General features: G+C 41.0%; 1 protein-coding gene and 1 long non-coding RNA gene across 2 annotated transcripts in view; one reads left to right on the forward strand and one right to left on the reverse strand.

Moving 5' to 3' along the window:
• The window catches only part of LOC140608084 (uncharacterized), a 35,182-nt gene extending 25,730 nt beyond the window's left edge, over positions 1-9,452 (forward strand). The window contains exon 3 of the long non-coding RNA XR_012010066.1: positions 9,317-9,452. This is a non-coding gene — a long non-coding RNA (uncharacterized lncRNA). The remainder of the gene's footprint in view (positions 1-9,316) is intronic.
• LOC140608083 (protocadherin-8-like) overlaps positions 1-26,361 on the reverse strand; it is a 121,482-nt gene that overhangs the window by 39,983 nt on the left and 55,138 nt on the right. The window contains exon 2 of the mRNA XM_072782876.1: positions 19,980-20,078. The gene's annotated coding sequence lies outside the window, so the exon portion shown is untranslated. The remainder of the gene's footprint in view (positions 1-19,979; positions 20,079-26,361) is intronic.

The following is a 26,361-nucleotide window of genomic DNA, read 5'->3' on the forward strand; positions in this document are numbered from 1 at the left end:
CAGGGTTGGCCTTATACTAATTGTTCTCCCAACACACACTGCGCACACATACCCACCTATCGCCCCGAGTCCCAGAACTACATTATCCTTTACTACAAAGCCTGAGGACAGAGGGGATCCTTTTTACCCTTGGTGCTTCCAGCCACTCTGGGCTGACTCACTTCCAGTCATTGCCTCTCTCCTTATAAGCCTGGCATATATTTCTAAAGAGCCAGGATCAGACACAATTTGAGGTTCTCCCTTGTTTATATTCAAATCAACCACTCATAGTCCACAGACCAATCTCATGGCCCTGATTCTTTCTCCACCTCATGTAAATTCTGTCTTCCTCAGATACTCCCCCCGGGAGGTTAGACAGTGGTGCTTGTTCCCCAAATGCCTAGAAATCTATCTGTGTGCCCTCTAGAAGCTGTCTCAATTCATTTCTTTTTGTTCTTTTATTCTTGTTGTCAAGATTCACTGTTTTCTTGAATTCCTATTAAGGGATCATTTGGGAAGTCCTACTCTAAAACCAAAGGAATTCAACTTAAAGGATCAACATGGCCAAAGTCTGGGTGATGGAAGCTATCCCTGCTCCAAATTCTGCCCCAACCAGAGAGGAATGAGAGAGGGGGAAGAGAACCAGGAATCAAGAAACAGCAGAACAACAGAAGTTGGATCTCTTCCCACTGGGATTTCCCTCCCAACCTTGTCCTCATATATTTGTCAGAGATTATTTGGAAAAATTATCCAAAAGGAGTCCCCCATTTCAAATTATCTACAGTTTTTTTCCTAACATTTGCCAGAGACTCCTCTCTCCAAAGCCCAGACAGAATTTCTGCATTTGGGGCTGATTTGATAGTTTCTAAATTAATAATAGCTCATAAGATGCTAAGACTTTTCAGATCTTTTCTCTATTACTTAATTGTATTGCCATCTCACCCTTCCAGAACTTCTCTGCCTTCCGATGCCTCAATGTCCTTTCGGTGATGGAGTTACAAAGTACTGAGTGGGATCTGAGATTAAGAAGCAAGAGAAAAGCAATGAGATTTCAGATGAGATTGGAAACGAGATGGAAAGCTGATGCGAGGAAGTTGATGAAGGGAAACCAGGGGCCAATAAAAGAGGCCCAGTAAGGAGACTGGTCAGGAAAGATAAAAGGGCTGTTTTAGTGGCTGCAAGGGCAAGAAATAGAAAAAGCGAAAGTCACTTGGCCTCATCCCTTAAATTGTCTTCCAACTTTGTGATTTTTCAAAGCAATTTAATATGCAAACCCCCATGTTCTTTCATTTATTCAATAAATTGATATTGAATACCTGCCAAGTGCCAGTCACAGTTCTCATGACTGAGAACACAGCAGTAAACAAAATAGACAAAATCTTATCCTCATGGTGCTTAAATTCTAGAGGGGAGGCAGACAACAATAAATAAACATAAAAGATCGGTAATGACAAGCACTGTAATGAAAAGCAAAGCAGAGAAAGAGGCTACAAAATGATAAACAGTGACAGGTTAGATAGGATGGTCAAGGAAGTCCTTTGGGGGGAATTGACAACTAAGCAGAGACCTGAAAGAAGAAAACATTTGAGGGAAGAGCCTTTCAGGCAGAAGGAACAGAAAATGAAAAAGCCCTGAGGCTGAAACTTCACCATGTGTCAGAATCACATCCTCGAGGCATTGGGATGACAAATCAAAGGCGAGGAAGAGAGGCAGACATGATAGACATGATTGGAGGAACCAGAAGCACATACAGGACCTGTAAGCTAGGGAAAGACTGGATTTTAATCATATTTGGTGAACACACCCCAATGAGACAGAGCAGCTTTATAGCTGAAGAAACAGAAGTTCAATTTGAATTCAGGGCTCCATTACTACAAGTTGGGAGGGTTAGTAGACAAGACAAGAAGAAGAGGTGGTGGTTGGCAATGCTACCAAATGAACTTGAAAAAAAAAATGTGAACTTAAGGATTGTACTGTAATTTAGGAGGGAAAAAAAAAAACAGGATCATTTCTATCTTCCCTGCTGCCACCCTTATGCATGAAATTCCACCATCAGTAATGTATTCCTCTGAACACTGCAAGGTTTTCCAATACACATGGCACCCAATATTGGTTATCAACAGAGAAAGTCCTCACTAAAATGGAACACAAAATAGTAAAATAACAGGAAGGAGTAGGGCAGTGCTGAAGATAAAGGGTAACAAGAGGTAAACTTCTCCTAACAGAATATTCTGAGCATTTGCTGTCATAGGTCACAGGGTTGCTTAGGCAATAATTATCGAGTTGGTTCTTTATCCTTCTTCATAAAAGAGAGATTCTGTCTATAGTAATGATATATTGCATATAACGGCTAAGACATACATGTATCACGAATAATGGCTAATGCATACATGATGCCAACTATGTGCCTGTATCTGAGTGTTTACATTTATTTACTCATTTAATCATCATAAGGACCCATGATTTATCTCTGTTTTACAGGGAAGGAAACTGAGGCACAGAGAAGTTGCTGGCAAATTGACTTGTCATCCAGCTAGTAAATAGTAGTGTCACATTTCAAAGCCAGGCTGAATATCTGGTTCTATAAACCATACTATAAACCATCATGCTATGTTGTTTGTATATCTATTAAATTGCACTGATAAGTAAATGTACTTTTTTCCCCTCGAAAGAAAACATTGTATTGAAGCAGTTTGAGGGGATCCCTGGGTGGCGCAGCGGTTTGGCGCCTGCCTTTGGTCCAGGGCGCGATCCTGGAGACCCGGGATCGAATCCCACGTCGGGCTCCCGGTGCATGGAGCCTGCTTCTCCCTCTGCCTATGTCTCTGCCTCTCTCTCTCTCTCCTCTGTGTTACTATCATAAATAAATAAAAATTATTTTTAAAAAAAAAGCAGTTTGACTAACTGATGCTGTAAACCAGGGATCAATACACTATGTTTTTTATTTTATGAAGGGTCATATAATAAATATTTTAAGCTTGCGGGGCCATACCATTTCTGTCAGAACTACTTAACTGTGCCACAGAAGTATGGAAATAACCATAGACAATACAAAAATGAATAATCATTGCTGATGGCCAATAAAACTTTATTGACAAAACAGGCGGGGGCCAATTTGATCCATGGGTCTTAGTTTGCTGACCCCTTGACATAAGTAATTTCAAGGAGAAGCACACATCTCCCCAACTTATTACAATGATACACATGTTGTGCCTAAGTCAGAGAGTTGACATGAGGTATCAGAGATATCTGGGAATTGAACATTTCAGATTACGCCCAACTGTGCTACATCATCTCATTTCAACTGCCATTCAGTATCCCAGAGAAATCTTGTCTGATAGCTCAGTAGGAGAGCATAAGCATGTTAATCACAGACATGTTAGAGAAAAGATATGTTTTTTTAAATAAACAGTATGTATTACCCAACAAAACAGCAAAATTTTCATCTCTCCATATCTTCACTGAGTATTCGCAAGATTGCATGTGGTCCTCTGAAAGTAATCCCATCTTCCAAAGCTCTTCTCTCAACTTTCTCTCACCACCCCAGTCCTGGCCTGGCCAAACCATGCTCTCTTAGCTACATAAAGAATCTGTTCCTGATATAAAAGAAAAATTTCACTTGACACTTGTTAAAACCAGCAAAGAAGAGTTCACTCAAGACTATTAAATAAGAGTCAAAGACTACTGCAATCAGAGAGATTAAACTCAACTTTGCTGAAATAAAAGGAGGAAGGGTTTTTAAACACTGGGGTGAGCTCGTAGAGAAGTACAAAAGATTGGGGGTTGGTTGCTAATCATCCACTAACCAAAGTTAGACTCCTATCCTCACACAGAGACCAGGAGGTAGGCGCCCTATCTTTCCCGATTATTACATTTCAGATTATTACATTTATTACATCCATCTCAAGGACCTGGATGCCTCCCAGGTCCTTGAGAAAAACATTCCTGTATTGTAGAAAATTGACAACCCAAAGGGGCAAATAAATAATCTATAATTGCATGTTTTCTAAAATATATGCTCTTAGATTTCAAGATATACTACAAAGCTGTAGTAATCAAAAAAGCATGGTACTGACACAAAAATAGACACATGGATCAATAGAACAGAATAGAGAGCCCAGAAATGAATCCATGCTTATATGGCCAATTAATCTACAACAAAGGAGGTGAGAATATATCATGGGGAAAAGACAGTCTCTTCAACAAAAGTTGGAAGTTCAACAAAAGTTGGAAAAACTGGATAGCTATGTGCTAAAGAATGAAACTGGGCCAGTTTCTAACATCATACACAAAAATTCAAAATGGATTAAAGACTGAAATGTGAGACCTGAAACCATAAAACTCCTAAAAGAAAACAGAGGTAATAATATCTTGGACATCATCCCTAGCAACATTTTTCTAGATATGTCTCCTCAGGCAAGGGAAACAAAAGCAAAATTAAACTAGTGGGACTACAGCAAAATAAAAAGCCTTTGCATAGTGAGGGAAACCACTGATGAAACAAAGAGGCAAACTACTGAATGGGAGAAGATATTTGCAAATGCTATATACTATAAGGATTTAAAACCCAAAATATATAAAGAACTTCTACAACTCAACACTTAACAAACAAACACCTAACAAATAATCTGATTAAAAATGAGTGAAGGACCTGAGTAGACATTTTTCCAAAGAAGATACATGGATGGCCAACAATCACATGAAAGATACTCAACATCACTCATCATCAGGGAAATGTAAATCAAAATCACAGTGACACATAGCATATTATCTCTGTCAAAATGGCTAATATCAAAAAGACGAAAACTGACAAGTATTGACCAGGATGTAGAGAAAAGAGAACTCCTGTACACTGTTGGTGGGATGTAAGTTGGTGCGGCCACTGTGGAGAACAGTATGGAGGTTCCTCAAAAAAATTAAAAATAGAACTACCAAATGCTCCAGTAATTCCACTGCTGGGTATTTACCCAAAATAAACAAAAACGCTAATGCAAGAAGATACATACACCCCTACATTTATTGCAGCATTGTTTATAATAGCCAAGATATAGAAGCAACCTAAATGTCCATCGATAGATAAATGGATAAAGATCTCTCTCTCTCTCTCTCTCTCTCTCTCTCTCTCACACACACACACACACACACACACACACACACACACCACAACATTACTTAGGCATAGAAAAGAATGAGATCTTGCCATTTGCAGCAATATGGCTAGATCCAGACTATATAATGCTAAGTGAAATAAGTTAGAGAAAGACACATATCAACTCAATGTTTCATACCTCACAAGTAGGGGGAAAATTATACTAGCATGAGAAACAATGATGTCAAGATGAATAACTGAATTCTGGTAAATAACGATAGAGGAGTATTTTCTTAAATTTGAGATGTGCATCAGACTAATTCAGCCTGCCAGTAATCAGACTTTGTCTCCTCCTCTGGTGGAGGGCTACAAATGCATCATGCAAGTGGTAAAATTCTACATAACTTAACTTTTCTGTCCTAACTTTGGATTTACTGTCCTGCTTTTAAACTCTCTAAAAATTGCCGTATCAAACAATCAGCCAAGGCACAATCCTCTTTGTTACACTGAAAATCAAAAAGCTCTTCACCATCAAGTCAGATTGCTCATGTTTTAATGACATTGGATATTCAGCATTATCATCAAGAGTTCACATCAAATGGTTTATGTATACAATGGAATATTCCTCAGCCATTAGAAATGACAAATACCCACCATTTGCTTCGACGTGGATGGAACTGGAGGGTATTGTGCTGAGTGAAATAAGTCAATTGGAGAAGGACAAACATTATATGGTCTCATTCATTTGGGGAATATAAAAAATAGTGAAAGGGAATAAAGGGGAAAGGAGAAAAAATGAGTGGGAAATATCAGAAAGGGAGACAGAACATGAAAGACTCCTAACTCTGGGAAACGAACTAGGGGTGGCGGAAGGGGAGGTGGGTGGGGGATTGGGGTGACTGGGTGACGGGCACTGAGGTGGGCACTTGACCGGATGAGCACTGGGTGTTATTCTATATGTTGGCAAATTGAACACCAATAAAAAATAAATTTATAAAAAAAAAAAGAGTTCACATCAAAAACAAAAGACCAAAAACATCTATATCACTTTGGGCTCTTTTCCATGAAGCTACAATGCTGTTAAAATTCTCTGGATTGGTGCTAAAAGAGTATGCACTTCTCAGTACCAGTCTTTATGAGGCACAGACCCTCCATCCAGAATGCAATTCTCTGGTTGGAATCCCAAAGATTCTGGAGATAAGCAATCTATCAGTATTATGACTTACAAAGTAAAGATCACAGCCTTTGTTTATACCAGAAGAAATTCCTAATTGAAGGAACATTAGCACCTCTGAAGTTAATGAATTTGAGGATCAAAGACCAGAGGCCAAATGATATGATTCAGCTGGCAGTAGTCCACTGTACACAGGTAATGCTGGATTGCTTCTTTCCTGGGGGTATATTCAAGCATTTGCTACAATCTCTGAATTAGGATGCTGCATCTAAGAAATGCATTTGCCTATGGCCACAGCCTGGCAAACGTCGACCAATAACCTTGCCTTTCCTTTCCCATCATTACTGATTACCTAGACACATATGTGTGTAGAGAGGAGCACTCTCATTTGTAATTATCTTGCTCCTTCTGCTTAATTCGGTTGGATGCATCAGTTCAAATTTTGTGACATCACAATTTCACCAGAATGAAAGGAAATGTCATATCTCAAGCTGTGGGTTGCAACATCAGTGAATGAATCAGACAGCAGGGGAAGGCTTAATTTTAAAAAGGAATTTTATTTACACTAAAAAAAAAATCCTGTGTAATCAAATGGAAAAGAAAAGACATACGCCATTCTGAAAGGGTTTTTGGATTGGCACAAAGTCTGACCATTGTTTACTTGAACAATCTGGAAATCCACACAGTTTTGCCAGGAGCCATTTTACATTTCCATTTTGAGAATTACAAACTAATAAAATCGTAAACTCAGAACAGATCTTAGAGGTCATCCAATGTAAGTCTCTGATTTTTCTGCATGAGAAAGTGGTGATCTAGAGACCCACAGTGAACAGAGCCAGACCAAAGCCCAGGGCTCCTACCTACTCATTCCAGGAATATTTGCAAACTTCCACTTTACCTGGAGGTGCAAATTCCTTGAACAAGAATTCAGAACGCCTTTGTACCAGAGATTCTGGGCCACGTTTGTAGCTCAACCAAAGGGCTAATAAAATCCACACTAAATAAAAAGCAAAATGTTGGTGTATTTTTAAAAGTACATTTTTGTCCACGTGTTCTACATGCTTTGTTCACATGTTCTACACTAAATCTCAGATGTTCTAATTTTGCATTTCTATGTGATAGCTCTTTGTATAAAACCCTAACATGTCTGGAAGTGACTTGGGTAATTCTCTCAAAAGGACAATTTGCCCAACTCAACTTCTATTTCTCAGAATTACTGCTCCACTGCCAAGCTGGTTTTTTGATAAGCACACTCTAATGTTCCAGCCACAGCTTTCAATGATTGCAATGGTATTCTCTGCAAAATCGGTGTCTTCAAGTACAAAGGGGAACCTCTCATGGTAGCTCCTTAAGATTTCATGTTTTTCATAGGATAGCAGACAGGACTACAAAATTGGATAATACTGTATATATCATGATAGATCCCTTTTTACTCCATAAAGATGAACCAGATTCTCTTGTCCCCCTTATTGTTATGCTCCTGATATGTGCAAGTGTCAGCTACTCTGATTTAAAGATAAAAACCATAGGTTAATCTTTTTTTTTTTTTTTTTTTTTTTTTTTTTTATTTATTGGTGTTCAATTTACTAACATACAGAATACCCAGTGCCCGTCACCCATTCACTTCCACCCCCCGCCCTCCTCCCCTTCTACCACCCCTAGTTCGTTTCCCAGAGTTAGCAGTCTTTACGTTCTGTCTCCCTTTCTGATATTTCCCACACATTTCTTCTCCCTTCCCTTATTTTCCCTTTCACTATTATTTATATTCCCCAAATGAATGAGAACATATAATGTTTGTCCTTCTCTGACTGACTTACTTCACTCATCTTAAACTCCTATCTATCCTCTACTTTCACAGTGAATCAGTAGCCAAATTCAGCATGATCTCAAAGTAAAGCATCCCTTTCACTAGTTCTTTCTACAACCTTCTCCACTTATCAACAAAAGAGGCAATCTTCTAGGTGGAACGTTCAGGATCCAGGAAAGCTAAGATCCCAAACATCTCTTCTTTGCTGCCCCATGAAGACAGCACAGTCTAAAGTCTACCCATACAGATGTAGAATCTCCAAGGGGCCAAAGAGCTCTAAAAGGTTAAATGTCCAACCATAGAGCTACCAGAAGACTTCCAAATTGAGGCATTTGCCATGCATCCCTCCAACTTTGGTTGTCTTCTTCAAATATAGCTTTGAAAAGTCCCAAGATTAAGGCTTTTCATGTAGGGTCCAAACCTTTTGCCCAAGTTCCTGCTCACTCCTCCTTTTGTTCTAGCTTCCAACCTAGCCTGTTCAGCCAAGCCTTCTCCCAACCAGTTTTGCAAGACACTAATTCATTTTTATCCTTCAACCTGACAATCTACCTTCCACCTGGATAACTAGTAACACCTTGTCTCCACCCATACCTTATTGGTCCATTTAACTTTTCGACTCCTTATGTATATCCCCTATAAACATGATTCATGTTACAGTTTGGCACTGTGGCCAACCAGAGCTGAAGTTCCCAAATAATAGATCACAAAAGTTATCAGGAAGCTAAGGAAAAAGATTAAGGCAATATTGAGTTTTCATAAGGCTAGATGTATCTGAGAACTAGTGTTTGGTCTGAGAGTATGTGCTTCCAACATTTTATGAATTCTCATAATTGTATAATTCCTGAATTTTCTTTTATAATATGATGGTGACATGCAGCCCTCTGTAAACCACTCACTCCCCTCTCCCATTAAAAGAACTGTCTGTGAAGTCTAGAAGTTTGGGAACCAACATTCCAGTTGGAAGACATAGAATAAATCTGTAATTCTCTTTTGGCTATGCATGCCCAGAGCAGTGCTACTATAAATATTCAGAAATCAAATTGGGTAATTTAAGAAAGTATTGGTAGTCATTATTGCTGCTCAACAAATGTTGGCTATTCTCCTAGACATGTGATAGAATTGCATCTTCTTACCCTTTGAAAGTGTATATGCCCATGTGGCTTTCTTTGGCTAATAAAATGTTAGCAGAAGGGATGTATCTCACTTCTGAGAGGAAGCTCGAAGAGCTGGGCATAATTTTACCATTTCCTCTTTCCGTCTCCCACAGGAACTGGCCACATGGAGGGTGGCCCAGAACGAGGATGACAGAGACCAGTTATCCCAGCCAGTCCACGTTGCTTCGGCAAGAAATAAACCTTGTTGGTTTAAGCTACTAAGATTCTGACAAGCATCAATACACTTTGACTGAGTTGGAAAAAGCATATCAATGAAATATATTATGATTATTTTCCTTAAAATTGAATGCTAGGAAGCAGACTTAAAAGAAAATTAGAAGCAAGTAAGGAGTTCATCTTAAGTGAGAGCCTTTCACGTATTTCCCCACGCAGGGGATCTGACTGACTATTGGCAGATCAATTAGCACTACAACAGGGGCGAGCACTGTGGAGGGGGTGGGATGGAATTACACCATACATATCAGAGCTGTTTGATCTATTCAAAATGAGATGTTATCTGAACCTCTCTCTTTTTTTTTTTTTTTTTGAACCTCTCTCTTTCTGTGAGTCTAAGAAAACTAAATCAGAAGAAAAATAGCTTTATTTGCTCCAATGGCTAAGGCTCAAGCGGTATACAACACAGAATCGTTGGCACAAAGATTTGCATTGCCCTTGGTTTCCATCTAAGCAGAGAAATTCTGAATTTATTCGCTTCTCTGCTGGCCCTTGTGCCAAACCATATTCCCCTAACTTGATAGCAGAATGAAAATATTTTCATGGAGTTTCAGGTCTCTTTATAACTCTGGCTTAAAGGAGAGTCTGAGACAGTAGTTGTGGGCCTGCGAGGGCAGAGAAGACTAAAGAGAAATCTCTCTAGCCCATGTCTACTATAGGAGCCACATTCCCCATAGCTGTGTGGTCAAAAATACTGCCTCCATCCCACATTCCACGATGGCAGTTTGCTGGGTGAAGGGATGCTTATCTTTTAGAGCCAGGCAGCATCAAAGATTGCTCTAAAAAAGCTACTGCCCGAGGGATTCTCCAAATAGATAAATTTGTAAATGCAGGAGGCCACCAGCCAGGGCCCTTGCATTTGTTTCTGCTCTAACATCTCAGACACTAGTGTTTTTAAGTCTTCATGAATACATAACACCAATTTTGTTGAAACTTTAACCATGATTTCCTTGTTATAAACTGCCCAAAAATCCTCATGCACTTCTCACCAGAATGAGCTTAGCACAATTATGAGATGAGTGGATTGCCAAAGCCCAACAATACAGAGTTAATGAAATTGTCATCCGCATGAATGGCAGCTCCATCTTGTACTTCGTGGTTAGCATGTGAAGAGCAAGAGCAAGGGGAATCTGTTATGTTTTAAGTGCTGAGCAACAGTATGTCCAGCCTGAGCAGGCACATCAATCCAGACTCCCAGAGAGATAAAGGGAATTCACACAAGTATAAATCATCACGAGAGAGTACAACCCAGAAATATGAATGGTGCAGGAGTCCTGGGTCCCAGGCGCAGCTCTGTTACTGAGCAGCAGCTGTGTGACCCTGAGAAGGTCATATGATTTCTGGGTCTCCTTCTTTCTCCAGAAAATAAAGAGATTGGACTAGATGATTGCCAAGGCCCCTCCCTTTTCTCACATTCTGTGATTCTTTGTGAAATAGTTATTGGATCAGGCTGTATGAAGAAGCATTAAAATGGTTCTGGATTAACTGAAAGCCTCATCCTAATAGGATGAGCACCTTCACATTGACACAGTCCTCCTTCCCATCCTCTGTGAAGATCAGGGTCTGGAGGGAGTATGGTGTTAGAATCAAGTAAGCCAAAAGTTATTTGGCTGGGCTACATCTCTTGGTTTCACGCATTATTCTTGGTCTAAAACAATTATCTGCAGTCCCCTCAATCCTTCTTAAGGTCAGGATCCCCCATCCTCCACCTCAGGCTCCATGGCATTACCAGCCCTTTATCTACACTTGAATTTCTACTGGTCCTAAGATGATTTAGGGTCATTACTAGCACGATCCTCAATAGTTCTACAAGCTCCAACTTTCCTCTCCCATGGCCTTATCACCATAGCCAGCTCTATCTGCACCTCTGAGTGGTCCTAACTCTTTTGACTTCAAGTTATAAACACTCTCTCCAAGAGCATGGCAGCTGTTTGTAGGCCCCAGAACCCACTGTCTGATAGTTCTATCTGGTAGCCAGCAAAGATTTCTCTGTCATCTCAGCAAGGCTACAGACTAGATCTGGATCTAGAACCAGCTCTCAGGAACTGGCCTGAAATGTACCAAGGAAAGAGTCTTGTCAGTGCTGCTACCATCTCTCTGCCATAGGCCCTAACCCTAAATATGTCCTGAAGTGGAGTTTATGCCCTTGGTTCTCCCCTATATTCATTTTTCACCCAGGGTTCATTCTTGACCATTCTAGAGAATCTTCTCCAGAGATCTGAGGGCAGCATTTCTTTCCCATCTTTGGTGTAAGATGCTTCAACCCCAGATCCAGATCTTATCTTTAGACCTCATGCAATCATAATTTCTGGTGGCCTGAGGTGATATCTCAGTGTTCCTAGACTGGTGACTTTATGCATCATCAGAGCCTTCCATTAAAAACACAGACAACTAACAATGCAATTTAATCAATACAAAGCGTCCCAGATGGGTGGCATAGACTATAAATGCCATTAATATTTTTTCAGATTAGAAATAACTCAAAAGCTAAAGCAGTCTGTGTTATCCTCTCAACCAGATTATTGAAGGTGAGAGGAAGAAAACATGTGTATTATGTTTCTAGAATATTCTGGGAATTGTGCTAATTTTTATATCATTTATTTCTTACAGTACTACCATGAGAGAGGCATCATTATTATAATTACAGATAAGGAAATAAAGGTTGAAAAATGTAAATATCTTTATCTAAGTCACTTGGCTAATAAGTAGCAGGGTAAATCTTTACACAGAAGGTCTTTCTGATTAATCAAGTTAAATCCATTCTTCTACAATCTTTCAAAGCCTAGGTCATGGACTTCCTGAATTCAATTCTCCTGGTTTACCTCTTAAAATGTAGATTCTAGGGCCTCTTCTTAGACCTATAGAATCATAATAGAATCTCCAGGCATGGCTCCTATTTGACAATCTCTGCAGGAGACTCATATACACTAAAGTTTATTTACCAGCACTCTATAGCATGCTGGCACCGTCTAAAGTCAAAGGCTGTGTCTCATAAATCTTCTATATCCCTGGCAGCATCAACCACAGAATTGGGCACCTGGTAGGTGCCTAATTAAATTCATGTACAAACAAATTTGTTCAGATGCAGCCTTTTTCCTCAACTGAGCAACAGTGTCTGTGTACAGGTTAAGGTGACAAAAGCCTTCCTTACACAAACACAGTGCTACAAAATCAAATACAAAATGAGACACCTGGAAGGAAATTCATCAAGGAAAATCCCAGGGCTTTCTCACTGTAATTCCCTCCTTGGCTCCCATGCTGGTCCCTGAGGGGGCAGGGGGCAGGGAGGGAGTACTTCCTAAGCCCCTTAGGGTCAAAATCCCTCTCCTTAGCTCCCCTGCTAAAGGAGAACTCCTGAAACTTGGCTCAAAATTCAGGAAGCAACTTGACCAACTACTACATAAAGGTACAAAGAAAGTATTTACAAAAAAATACAAACAAAATGAAAACAGACTTATACCTAGGATACCTACATTACAATCCCATTGACCTTGAGGTTTCACAGCACAAAGTGACAGTGAAGGGTTTAGGAAGTCCAAATCCCCCTCTGGAAAGTTCCTACATCTCTGCCCCAAGGGACTAGTATAACCATGAAGAGCCCTTGTCTTATCTCAGTTCTTTGTTTCCATACAAATTTAAGGTTAACTAATTTTTTTCTCCCAAAGTAAATTCTTATTCCCTCATGTAACAAAGAGAAAGGTAGGAAAGTGCTTTGTTTAACACGTGCCTCCTATTCAAACCAAAAGAACAGACAATCTGAGTTCTGCTGCAGAAGGAATGCAAAAGACAGGTTTGCCCCATCCTCTGAAACCAGAGTGGCCACGAGAGGGGAAGCACTGATTTTCTCTCACGAGTGGCATTTAAATTTACATGTCAGCATGGCCTAAGTAATATATTCAATTAAAATTCAGCCTGATTATTTATTGATTTTGCATTTTCCTGCCCTGCTACTGTCCAGGCAATTTTCTAACCACTCTCAGAAATACCTCTTGTGCTTCCTGGGAAAAGGCTGATACACACCAAGAATTCCCAAACAAGAGCTGAAGTATAAAGCTAATTATTTCAAGCATGCCTCTGCTACCGCAGCAGGTCTTTATGGGTTCAAGAGGTGTCTTAGGTCTGCTACAAAGGCCAGATTTCAATTTGGGTAATTAGACTTTGCCCTACCCTTGAGAGTTCCCCTGACACAGTTTCCTTCCTTTCCTTCCTGAGTCTCTACACATCTGGTTTGTTCTTTAAAAAAAAAAAATCTTGGTTCCTCACATTCTACTAGTCTTTTTTTGGGGGGGGAGGGGTCCGGGCAGGGGCGGGGGGGGGGGGTAGATGCCTCTGACTGCATATTCATGGATTTTTTTCATTATCGGGATGGGAAACAACTGTTTCAAATCCCTCAGGACTTGTGTTAACATTGCCGGCCCCAAAAAGCCTTCCCAGCCCACTTCTCAGCAGATTTACTCATACCTTTTCTCCCTCCATCCTTTTTCTATCACTCTCTTATTAACATACCTATTTCATTCAATCCCATATGATAGTCAGGTGTGTACAAGTCTTTATTCCCCACTGGAACATATACTCTTTAAGACCACAAACATAGCTGTCTTCTCAACATCCCCCACCGCCCCCAAGTAGAGGAAGGGGAAAAAAGCTTAACATTTAGTTAAGCTTCTCATGTACTTGGCAACATCAATAATATAATCTAAGCCCTCAAGACAACAACGTTTAATGCAATCCCTATCAAAATACCATGGACTTTCTTCAGAGAGTTAGAACAAATAATTTTAAGATTTGTGTGGAATCAGAAAAGACCCCAAATAGCCAGGGGAATTTTAAAAAAGAAAACCATATCTGGGGGCATCACAATGCCAGATTTCAGGTTGTACTACAAAGCTGTGGTCATCAAGACAGGGTGGTACTGGCACAAAAACAGACATATAGATCAGTGGAACAGAATAGAGAATCCAGAAGTGGACCCTGAACTTTATGGGCAACTAATATTCGATAAAGGAGGAAAGACTATCCATTGGAAGAAAGACAGTCTCTTCAATAAATGGTGCTGGGAAAATTGGACATCCACATGCAGAAGAATGAAACTAGACCACTCTCTTTCACCAGACACAAAGATAAACTCAAAATGGATGAAAGATCTTAATGTGAGACAAGATTCCATCAAAATCCTAGAGAAGAACACAGGCAACACCCTTTTTGAACTCGGCCATAGTAACTTCTTGCAAGATACATCCACGAAGGCAAAAGAAACAAAAGCAAAAATGAACTATTGGGACTTCATCAAGATAAGAAGCTTTTGCACAGCAAAGGATACAGTCAACAAAACTCAAAGACAACCTACAGAATGGGAGAAGATATTTGCAAATGACATATCAGATAAAGGGCTAGTTTCCAAGATCTATAAAGAACTTATCAAACTCAACACCAAAGAAACAAACAATCCAATCATGAAATGGGCAAAAGACATGAAGAGAAATCTCACAGAGGAAGACATAGACATGGCCAACATGCACATGAGAAAATGCTCTGCATCACTTGCCATCAGGGAAATACAAATCAAAACCACAATGAGATACCACCTCACACCAGTGAGAATGGGGAAAATTAACAAGACAGGAAACAACAAATGTTGGAGAGGATGCGGAGAAAAGGGAACCCTCATACACTGTTGGTGGGAATGTGAACTGGTGCAGCCACTCTGGAAAACTGTGTGGAGGTTCCTCAAACAGTTAAAAATATACCTGCCCTACGACCCAGCAATTGCACTGTTGGGGATTTACCCCAAAGATACAAATGCAATGAAACGCCGGGACACCTGCACCCCGATGTTTCTAGCAGCAATGGCCATGATAGCCAAACTGTGGAAGGAGCCTCGGTGTCCAACGAAAGATGAATGGATAAAGAAGATGTGGTTTATGTATACAATGGAATATTACTCAGCTATTAGAAATGACAAATACCCACCATTTGCTTCAACGTGGATGGAACTGGAGGGTATTATGCTGAGTGAAGTAAGTCAGTCGGAGGAGGACAAACATTATATGTTCTCATTCATTTGGGGAATATAAATAATAGTGAAAGGGAATATAAGGGAAGGGGGAAGAAATGTGTGGGAAATATCAGAAAGGGAGACAGAACGTAAAGACTGCTAACTCTGGGAAACGAACTAGGGGTGGTAGAAGGGGAGGAGGGCGGGGGGTGGGAGTGAATGGGTGACGGGCACTGGGGGTTATTCTGTATGTTAGTAAATTGAACACTAATAAAAAATAAATTTAAAAATAAATTAATTAATTAATTAATTAATTAATTTAAAAAAAGACAACAACTGATCCCAATTTTATAGGGGAAATAAAAATTGATACTAAACAAGGTGCCATATTCTACTCAAGATGGCAGTGCTAGTAAGTGTTAGAAAGAGGCCAGGTTTCCAGGACTGTTGAACCTCTGGCTCGTTTCAGCCCAGCGTCACTTCCCTAACCTTACCCAGAGCCTAAATAGGCTCTCCAGGTTGTCGATGAGTAGGTGAACAAGAGCTTCTATCTAATATCTTTCTGCATCTATGTCTGTGCTGATGACTAAGTCCACCAGCTGTCTGTGAGGAGGCCCTCCTTGCAGGTTCCCTGCCCCCAGCCCTGTCTATCAAGGCTTTGATAGAATCCTATCAATTTCATCCACAGTTTGTTTGTTGTTTGTTTGTTTGTTTGTTTGTTTGTTTGTTTTGAGAGAGAGTGTGAGCAGTGGGGGTAGGGGCAGAGGGAGAGGGAGAGAATCTATGCTGACCACAGACCCCGATGTGGGGCTCCATTTCACAACCTTGAGATCATGACCTGTACTGAAACCAAGAGTCGGATTGGATGCTTAACCAGCTGAGCCACCCAGGTGCCCCTCACCCACAGTTATTTGAAGGCTCTCTAAACAATAATATAACACTCCTCTCACACTTCCTCCTTACTACTACATGATTGGTTTTGATATAAGGTATCAGACCAATTTACCCCACTTCTGGATCATGTAGATTGATTTTTCCCCCTATTTTTATGGTTCCTAAAGCAAAATCTCAATCTCAGAATAAACAATAGGGAATTAGGGAGTTCATTATGTGTAAGATAATGGATCATCCTATATCAGGAGTGGTGCATATGTCTGCCCAGCCATGATTATGAGTGAACCTCACAAACACACCTTCGTCCACCACTGATGCATGTCAGGAGTCTCCAAAATACAGCCAAAGGTGTGAATCAGAGGCCTGGGTTTACTGATCAAGTGCTTCACTCTCAGACCTGGCAGCTCTGATGAAGAGGGCCTCTGCTCCAGCAGAGCTCTCAATCCCTGTCAGATTCATGAATGTTAACTAACACGGCTGCTCTCCCTCCTCTCTGACCATCTAGCAAGTGAGGGGTTGACACCACATTAAAAATCATAAAATTCAAGTGATTTTTACCATTTGCCTCATCCACGAGAAAGATATAAGAAATGGTATAATAAATAAATGCCAGAGAGGCAGGAGAAAGTAGGAAACCATGGTCCTCTTTGGGCAAGACTCTTCTCCAAAGCCATCAATTCATCTAGTTGATAAGAACATAATCCCAAGGTTTTATTTCAAGTTAGACTAAGACTAGAGATATTATTAAAATTCTTTATCTTTTTTGAATTAATATCCCTTATTATCTGAATTCCATATTGAATATTACCCTTATAAATAATATTGTCAAGTATTATCCCTGGAATCTTTTCCTTACAAACCATGAAATCTACTTCCTTACTGGGTGAAAAGTCAAGGAGTCTCTCTGTCTAGGGTAAATAACAAAAAGAGAACATCTCTTAGCCTATCCCAAGTGCTGGAGTTTACTTTGGATTTCTCACCATCATTGCATGAGAGAGTGTCCCCTGGTGGCTAGAAAATGAGACTGACAATTCCAACCCACTTTGAGGAGGGAAAAACTGTGGTTAAAGAAAAAAAAAAATAACTGTTATTGGGTATTATGAAGTATACATGTCAGAGATTTGTATTAATTTGAAAGTATTTAAACCAATAACCCAAACTCAGTTGTTCTGAAACTCCTTTTCATAATGCCTTTTGTATTATTCCTGTGAGGTATGAGATTCTGAAGTTCATTGTTGTACATCATCATCAGTGAAAGAGAAATATGTTGGAGAAGCAAACAGATGTTAGAGGGAGGAGCTATCGAATAATCCCCTACCAGCTGAGATAAATAGGGCAAAAGATGCAGGAAGCAATAAGAAGCAAGATGACAGGTCAGAGAGGAGAAGGGTAGGCCCCAGGATAGAAGGCCAATCTCTATTTCATCAGGAAAGAGCCTACTCTTTTCCATCTTTGATGTTGGTGACTGGATGGAAGTCTCTGGCTAAAGGGACTTGGAAATTCTCTGGGAGATAGTTTATTTTTTTATTCCACGATAAACATTCGGAAAAGGGAAAGTGCTTCACTTGATCAATTATTGCTGCATATATAAATGTAAATGAAGAGACTTAGACTCTGCCCTCATATGGAAAGACTGGCATTGGTGATCAGCATATTAATAATGCCACAAACATTGTTATAAATATATGGCAGAGACCATAATAATAGTCTGGACAAAGTGAGGACTATGTTTCAAATTAATTGTTCTATAAATTGCATATGTCTGTGTTTATTTCATCATAAATCTCAAATGAGTTGACTAATTTTGACAAAATTTGGTTCATTTATCAAGGGGATAATTTACATCACATGAAACCTATGAGTCAATGCATCAAATGACAGCCAATAAAAGCTTTCAAAGAGCTCTATTTTCTATAATTTGTAATGACTTTCAAAGCCCCCATTCTCTTACCCTCTTTCACCACACTATAGAATACCACAAGATAAATCTCCCAATTTCAGCTAATTTCACATTTTCTACATGTCACTCTCATGCTTAAAAACCTAGCGCATAAAGCCTAAATTCCTCTACCTGACTTTTGATTGACTGACTAATAAGTAATTGTGCAGAGTAAGACCTGTGATTCACACGATCACAAATATCCAGGCATTTTTCACAGTGCAGAGGGCAGGAAAGGTTATAAAATGTATATTTAGAAAGCCAAAGAAGGGATCGCCTCTCTCCATGTAGACAAGGGAAGTCTGTAGAGGTTTTCAGAATTCTGGAGAAGTTTTTGGAAAGGTAGAGAGTTAAAGGCATCCTTGGCATAGGTTTCTGTTTGGGACAAAAGCTCTGATGCCATCAGGAGAGCTATAGAGTGAGACATCATGAAAAGGAGGAATTTGACCAGCTGTGTGGGCTCTAGAGAGTAATCTTCAAAACTTCAGTGTGCATATGGATCACTGGGGATCTTGCTGAATGTAGATTCTGAGTCATAGCCTAGGGGGAGGTTGAGTTTCTACATTTCAAGCTAGCTACTGGTGAGGCCCATGATGCTGGTCCATGAACCACTTTGAGTAGCAAGCTCTGAACTGTAAGGAATAGCTTTGTTTTATTTTCACAGAGCTGCCAAAAGATGGGGGAAATGGGGTACTTGGGTGGCTCAGTGGGTTAAGCATCTGTCCTCAGCTCGGGTCAGGATCCTGAGGTCCTGGGATAGAGCCCCCAGACAGGCTCCCTGCTCGGCTGTGAGTCTTCTTCTGCCTCTGCCTCTGCCCCTCCCCCTCCCCCTGCTTGTGCTCACATGCACTCTCTCTCTCTCAAACAAATAAATAAAATCTTCTAAAAAAAATGATGGGAGAAAAATCTGTCCATGGAAAGAAGTTCTCAGGAAATGCTATATATGGCATATGGACAAAGTAAAATCTTTAGTCTTACCACAATTCTATCAATGAGTGACTCAGTTTCTTTCTGTAATTAACCTCTTTAGACTTGATTTCCTCATCTTTAAAACGGGGATTATAAAAATCCGCCCATAGACATGGTGATGAGAATGAAATGAGCCAAGGGGCATCAAGTACCTCTCACCGCCTCTGCACAAAGCAGGCTGTTCAATATTGATTGTACGTCTCCTCCTCACCTCAATTACCCCCTTTGTCACTGGAGATGTTCAAGCAGAGTTGTAATCGACCCCTGGGAAGGAAGCTACAAAGAGCATGCTCATCTCAGGGTTGAGGGCATCAGTGCCCCTGAGATTCTACAATATCTGGCACTGATCAGTGGGACTTTAAAACAGTGATTTCCAGGATGTAAGGCCTAGATGCATCGGTAGCATTCAAGTCTGTTATTGTTGTGAACACATCTATTATGCTCATATGATAGACCAACAGTCTGGACTCAGAAGCTAATGACAGCTAATAACTGAATAAACAGTTCAATAATGAAGTGCATGTGTGCATAAAGATGCTTCCATCAATATGCTTTAGAAAGGGCCTTTTCTACTAATACCTTCCACTTATACAGCCTTTTGAGAGCTTTCAGGTCTGTTATCTCCTTTGAGCCTTAAAAGAACCTGAGGAATAAGGCTTATAATCCCCATTTTACAAACAAGGAAGCTGCGCTGTGATTTCCCCAAGGTGCCCACACCAGTGAGGCCCAAGCCCGACCCCAGAACCTGGTGTCACGTGCTCTCCACTGTACTCTGCTGTCCCTCTGAATAGGCGTTACCTCTGCAGCATCCAACAAATATCTAAGTGACTTTCATAAGCAGACTCTGTTAAAAAAGGAAAAAAAACACAGTTGAAGATTTTAAAACACCCAGGAGCATCTGTTGCAGCTCCTTCATTTCATAGATCGGGTCACTAAAGTTCAATAAAATGTAGCAACTTGCCTGAGGTCACCAATTGGTTCTTGCCCCAAAAGAGAAAGCACATTGTCAACATTCCATTAATCCCAATCAGCAGCTTTTACTATTCCGCACTCCAAGACACCCAGGGTTATCATTTTTGTCCTAGATTCTTTCTGACCTGCTTCAATTACCAATTAATCTGGGGCTATAGCATACTTGTTTTAACAACCATGTAAAGCCTTGGGATTACGATCCGATTCTCTTTGCCCTCTTTAATTCAAATATTCTTATGTGATTCTGTGTTAATATTTAAGGGTAAGATATATGGCTAACATGCCAAAGCCAACCAGGGCTGGTGTTGAAAAGTTCTAGCTCTGAACAAGTGGAAGAGCCACAACCACCATCTTCTCAATAATGAATTCACCAAGGACTGGCCATTCGCCATTCCATTTCTGCTATTTCTTTAATCAAAGCTGAACAGAATGAATTGCAAATAAAAAGGGAAAAAAGAAAACATTAAATATGAAAGGCCAACTTGCTCACCTATATTTTTAGTTCAAGTGACAGTTTTAAAATTACAAAGGTAAAAACCCTTTGCTAAATCGGGTTTTAAATGTGCCATTTGTCAAGCCAGTACATTTTTACGATTTTTAAAACTACTGTTTTATCATGAAAGGTAAAAATACAAAGTGGTCATATTATTCTTCATCCCTACCACCGCTACCCCGTTTGCATTTCGGGGTGGTTTGTTTTTCTATGCAGGAAACGGGGCTGTTCTCAGCACATCTCTGAGAAACATTTTCATTCATGTCGCAATGCTGTTAGATCATTTTCCAATCTCGGAGCTGTTATTGTTTCACAGGAATAGGGAAAATGATCCTTGCGGTGAACACAGAATTTCCTAACTGAAAGAGACCTGAGAGGTCAGCGTCAACAGCGCCCTCCTTCACAGATAAGCAGACTGAGGCCAGAAAGGCGAATGAACCCACTCGTCTGTGTGGCCCCAGCCCATCAGTAGTAGAGCCTGGCCTGGATTCTAATTCTCTACACGCCCAATGAGTGACTTGGCATCATGTCACAGTGCCCTTCCTGACACTGTCCCCACAAATGGTCAGTGCTTTCTGGCATTGCCCCCAGGTCACTTCTTTTCCAGCCAGAGTCCATAGAATGATCCTCACCTGAAGACATGTAGACTCTTTGTAGGGATAACCAAGAGAAAAATACCTTTTCTGCAAGGTCAACAGAAAGACCAAATCATAGTTTCATTATAAAAGAGATGTGGGAATCTGGGAATGAGAGGTGAGGGCATTCCCCCTAAGTGGGAAGAGGAAACCATGAAGGGCACAACAGAACCTCTTCCATACCCTAGACCAGTCCTCCTTTTCTCTGTGATTATCCCCAAAAACAACTTTGGAAATAGTGCCTAAGAGAAAGGGAGAAGAAACTGATTTCAGAGTCACTCAGAGGCACTCTCTCTACAGCTGTGGAATCTGTGCCTCTGAATATAAATAGCCAAGGCTGATAGGAAGTGGGCTGAAACCATCATCAAGCAGAGAAAACAACTTCCAGGAGGGTTCTTTGACCAGGTTCGGCCTCAGATCTTGCACGGATCTCTGACCAAAGCCCCTCACTCTCTGCAAACTCCCATGTCTACTTCTAAAATGGAAGTCCCGATAACATATTTGTTAGATCATCTTATCTAACCCCATCCACAGCATCCAGTTCCATCATATCCTGTAAGGACAGCCATCCCGAGAGTCAGGCCAGCCTCGGTCTGGGCACGAGGAGACACCAGGAGATGAACAGGCACTTCTAAATATAAAGTGCCACATAATGCAATTGCAGCTCTCAGTCCAAAATGGCAATTTTTATTTTGCTAAAAATGGGTTATCACCATATGATTCATTATTAATGAAAGAAAAAGCATTTATTCACATTTGCTAATTATCTTTTACTCACTTATGGCAAAAAAAAAAAAAGTGCTTTAAACCCTATAATTTGGTCACCAATTAGTCTTTGATTTACCCTGATGTACGCGAAGGGTTTTTTTTTTTTTAATTAAAAAAGGATTGCAGCTGAAAATTTACATTTAAAAAGTAATTAATGCCAATTCAATGAATAAACCCTCAGTTTCCTATAGAATTATAGTGAACCTCAAGCCCTTTTTAAGGATGGAAAGAATTCGTCGTCAGTAAGAGCTGCCTTAACAGTGCAATTGTAGGCAAAATTCAATGGCTCCTTTCTCTAGGTGAACTGGGATCAGACCCTTCCCACTTGTCTTCTTACTCTTCATACCTATGGAGGTTGTTCCTCAGAAGAAAGCCCTTGACCAACAGCTCCCCCACCAACTTCCATTCCTTCTTGTTCCAACTCAGAGCTTCTGAGGCACAGACCAGTTCTGCTGCCCCGGACCCAGGAAGACACGGGCAGAGGGCTCCCCTCTCCTGTCAGCTGGATTTCCCAACCATCTCCCATCTGCCTTCCCAGCTGCCCTGAGATCTCATATACATACTCAGCTCCCAGTGTCAACTCACCATCCCATTCTTCCTTTTCCTGTCACCCCCCAACACAAGAGCCTCTCTTTGGAGTAGGGTGGTGTGGTGACTGGAAGGAGTCGTCATCCAGGGAGCCGTGGTCTAGTTTGCAACAATCATTCGTCTGTTGTAAGAACCATAACTTGTAAATTAACCTCTGCAAGGTTTTCTGAGCTAGATAAAAGAGGATATTTGAAAATTCTTTTTCCACTATTGGACCAAGGAGAAGTTCCATCTTATTTTCTGAGCTGACTCTTCATGGCTTTTGTGTTGGCAGAAACTTGAACAAAATGCAATTTAATGAATTTTCCCCTTAAAAATAAAATAAAGAGATATAGTATCTCTGGATGTTTCCACCGTGTACGGTGTGTATCAGTGATTCTCAACCTTTCATCCTATCCCTGTAGCCCTGAGATGCAAGTACTCTGCTATCACTAACAGGTCTCTCCACACCCAACTGGAGGTGAGGGGACAGGATGAGAGGCAGAAAGCACTAGTGCCTCCAGTGTGTAATATACTCAAAAACAGATGCCAGACCTATTAAGGAGAGTTGCCATGTGGTATTTGGTCAGCAGCAAAAGGCAAAAATGAATAAAATCATTTGATCATTGCTTCTGACATTCTCAATTCACTACAAGTTTAGTCCAATGCCCCCTGGGCTGGCTTCCTGAGGGATGCATGTACACTCCACTTCCAGGGCTGCCTGGGTGGCTCTGTGGTTGGGCCTCTGCCTTCAGCCCAGGGCCTGATCCTGAAGACCCAGGATCGAGTCCCGCATCGGGCTCCCTGAATGGAGCCTGTTTCTCCCTCTGCCTGTGTCTCTGCCTCTCTCTCTCTCTCTCTCTCTCACTGTGTGGCTATCATAAATAAATAAAATAAAATAAAAAATTAAAAAATCTTGTTAAAAAAAAAAACATTCCACTTCCAGTTATTAAGCAACGACTCTGTGCTAGGCTTTTTTGTGCATGCTGTCTCCAGTCTGCCCAAAGACAATCTTATTATTCCCATTTTATTGATTAGGAACCTGAGATTCAAATAAATCATTTGCCCAATGGCTTTTATCTACTGAGTTGCAAAGCTAAAATTCTAATAGGTTCTGTCACACTCCAGATGCTATACTATATAAAGACCTGAAAATAGGATTTCTTCAGAATTACAAAGTTTACATCTGGAATTAGAACATATGGCCAGTAACCTCTGTATTAATTTCTTATATCTGAATGCCTAGGCTGAGACATGTTATCTAAAGACATCGGCGATGTAACGGATTCAGATGTTGCTTTTGGCGTGGATTGGGTAGCTGTTTGCTAGGTGCCTAAATGAGTATCAAAGCATGGCCAGTGGAAGGGGTGGGCTTTATGGGTCATGGAAGAACTTTCCCAGTAACTGGGCAGCAGTTCTTTCTCTGCCCATCAACTTACAGCAGCTTGAGGTTCTGGAAAGACCTGCTCCTGGCCCAGATCCCCCACCTGCTCTTATGCCTACAGAGACCAGGGGCCGTCAGAGCAGTGGCCACTATTCTGTCCTTTCTCAGGGGCCTCCAATCAAAGCATGGGTTCCACACCTGAGATCTAAGGAGTCTTTGTAATTTACAGGTTCCCATATCAACTTCCCAACAAATTTCTTTCAAATCAAGCAGTCTCAGGATGTGGAGTGCACACAATGAGCCTAGGATGTCCAGGCAACTCCATCTCACAGTCCTATTAGCTTCTCCCATGTTGGTATATCCATGATACAGAGCTTTCCCTTCATTCCCTCTGTCAAATATAGTTTGCACCAACTTCTAAGCAGAAGTCTGGAGACTTGCTCTGAAACCTGGCATGCTAGGGCCCAGTGGTCTCCTTGCTTTGCCAGACCTCTTCCCCAGAAGCTGGAAACTTTTTCTTCTACTCAGGGTAACTGGGGCCTTGCCATGTGTGAACAGACCTTCTGGTCCCCCCTGCCTTCCACCTGGCTTATACCTGTCCAACCACTGGACATCAGGGTCCTGCCTCCATGAATAGACCAACCCAGCTCCACTGATTATTATATGACATCAGACACCATCTTTGGGTAATCCAGCAGCTCTCATTAGAGGACTCTTGGCCAACCCCTCAGTCTCAGGCCTAATGAAAGATCCTCTCCCAGGGCCACTTCACTTTCACCCCTCAGCTCTGGAATTGCTGCCTAAGCTGTCCCCACCTTCAAACACTGGTGTCAGAGCTTCCCCAATTTACAACAGTGCCCATCCGGACAGGCTTTCGGGTCCCCACCACCGACCGGTAGAGTTACCTCTCCCCACATGGTTACTATGACAATGAAGGAAAATGACTGTTTACCCCTTTCTTCAGGTGGCGTGTAATGAATCAAAGAGCCCATTATTAATTAGACCCATTCAAAGTGACCCTATTCTAACAGGTCAATTTCACCTGGTCTCACTAATTAAACATCAGATGGGACTCAGATCCAGGATTTTAGAGACACATTTAGAAATCTTCAAGTAATGGCCAAATTCTTAATGGTTTAATTTCAGTGACTGCCGGCACATAAACCCAATGAGAGTCTCACCCAAGAGCACACAGTAGCAGAGGTCCAGCGATGGTATCCTCAAGCTGCTGGACCCTATACCTGGGGTCAATGCAGAAGGGACAGGGGAGCAGCCAGCCAGCCTCCGCCAGTGTACACAGAGAGGAGCAGCACAGTCTTCAACACTAAAGAAAACATGAACTGCGCAAGTAACATTATTTCCATCCTCTGCTAGAATGAAAACCAGCACAGTACCACATACCACCAAAAGCAGATTTTTCAACCTCTGTAAGCCTCAAAGGCAGGAACCTGATTGCTTACAAGACTCGCTCGGGCTGACTTGCAAATCCACAGTGGCACTTGATTCTAACAGCCTCCTTCCCGAGTCGAAGGCTGCCTCCCACGCAGCCAACCTAATGAGTGATGCTAAGAGTACTGTTAACTATATCACTTCGTTAATTGCTCAATCTAAATTAATCAGATATTCGGAAATTTCTCTTGTTTTTCCAAAGGCTCTTGTTAGAACAGACTTAAAAGAATCAGGGTCTCTCTTAATGAGAGCAATAACAATATTCTGTTTTTATGTACTGCTCTACCGCCTACTAACTCAAAAGCTTACTGTGTCCGCACAGGCAAAGGGAAGTACAGGGCCAAGCAATTGCCTGTAAATATAATTGCTATAGAGATTTAACCTGGTTCAACCAAGCCGAAGGAATATTTTTCCACAAATAGCAATTTAAAATCTGAATTATATTCATAATGACCTTGGCTCTCAGTGCGTTCCTTGTTTCATTATATCTCAGCACCCCAGAATGATAATGCCAAAGAACCATAATGCTTCTTTTTAAAAGTCCCTTTGCTGCCTCTGTGCCAGCCAAAATCATATCTCCAGGAAAATTTCTTCTCCTGAAGAGGTGCCAAAAGGAACAGTCTGAAGTCAGGGAGAGTCTTCCAGATTTAGGCAATGATTGGGATCGGATTTAAGAATAGGCCAAACAGCTGACCCTTCATCCAATATGGTGTGAAGGAGACCAGAGGAGAGCCCCCAGCCAAAAACTTGCTTCCCTTAATTTCGTTTGACCCTGAAATGATGTAATTACCTGAAGGTACTGTAGTCTCTGAGCCATAGAACGTAAGAGGAAAAGCCGAGGTGAGGAATCAAAAGACCT

Source organism: Canis lupus, chromosome 17, assembly GCF_048164855.1.
Source record: "Canis lupus baileyi chromosome 17, mCanLup2.hap1, whole genome shotgun sequence".
In the NCBI taxonomy this organism is placed as follows: domain Eukaryota; kingdom Metazoa; phylum Chordata; class Mammalia; order Carnivora; family Canidae; genus Canis; species Canis lupus.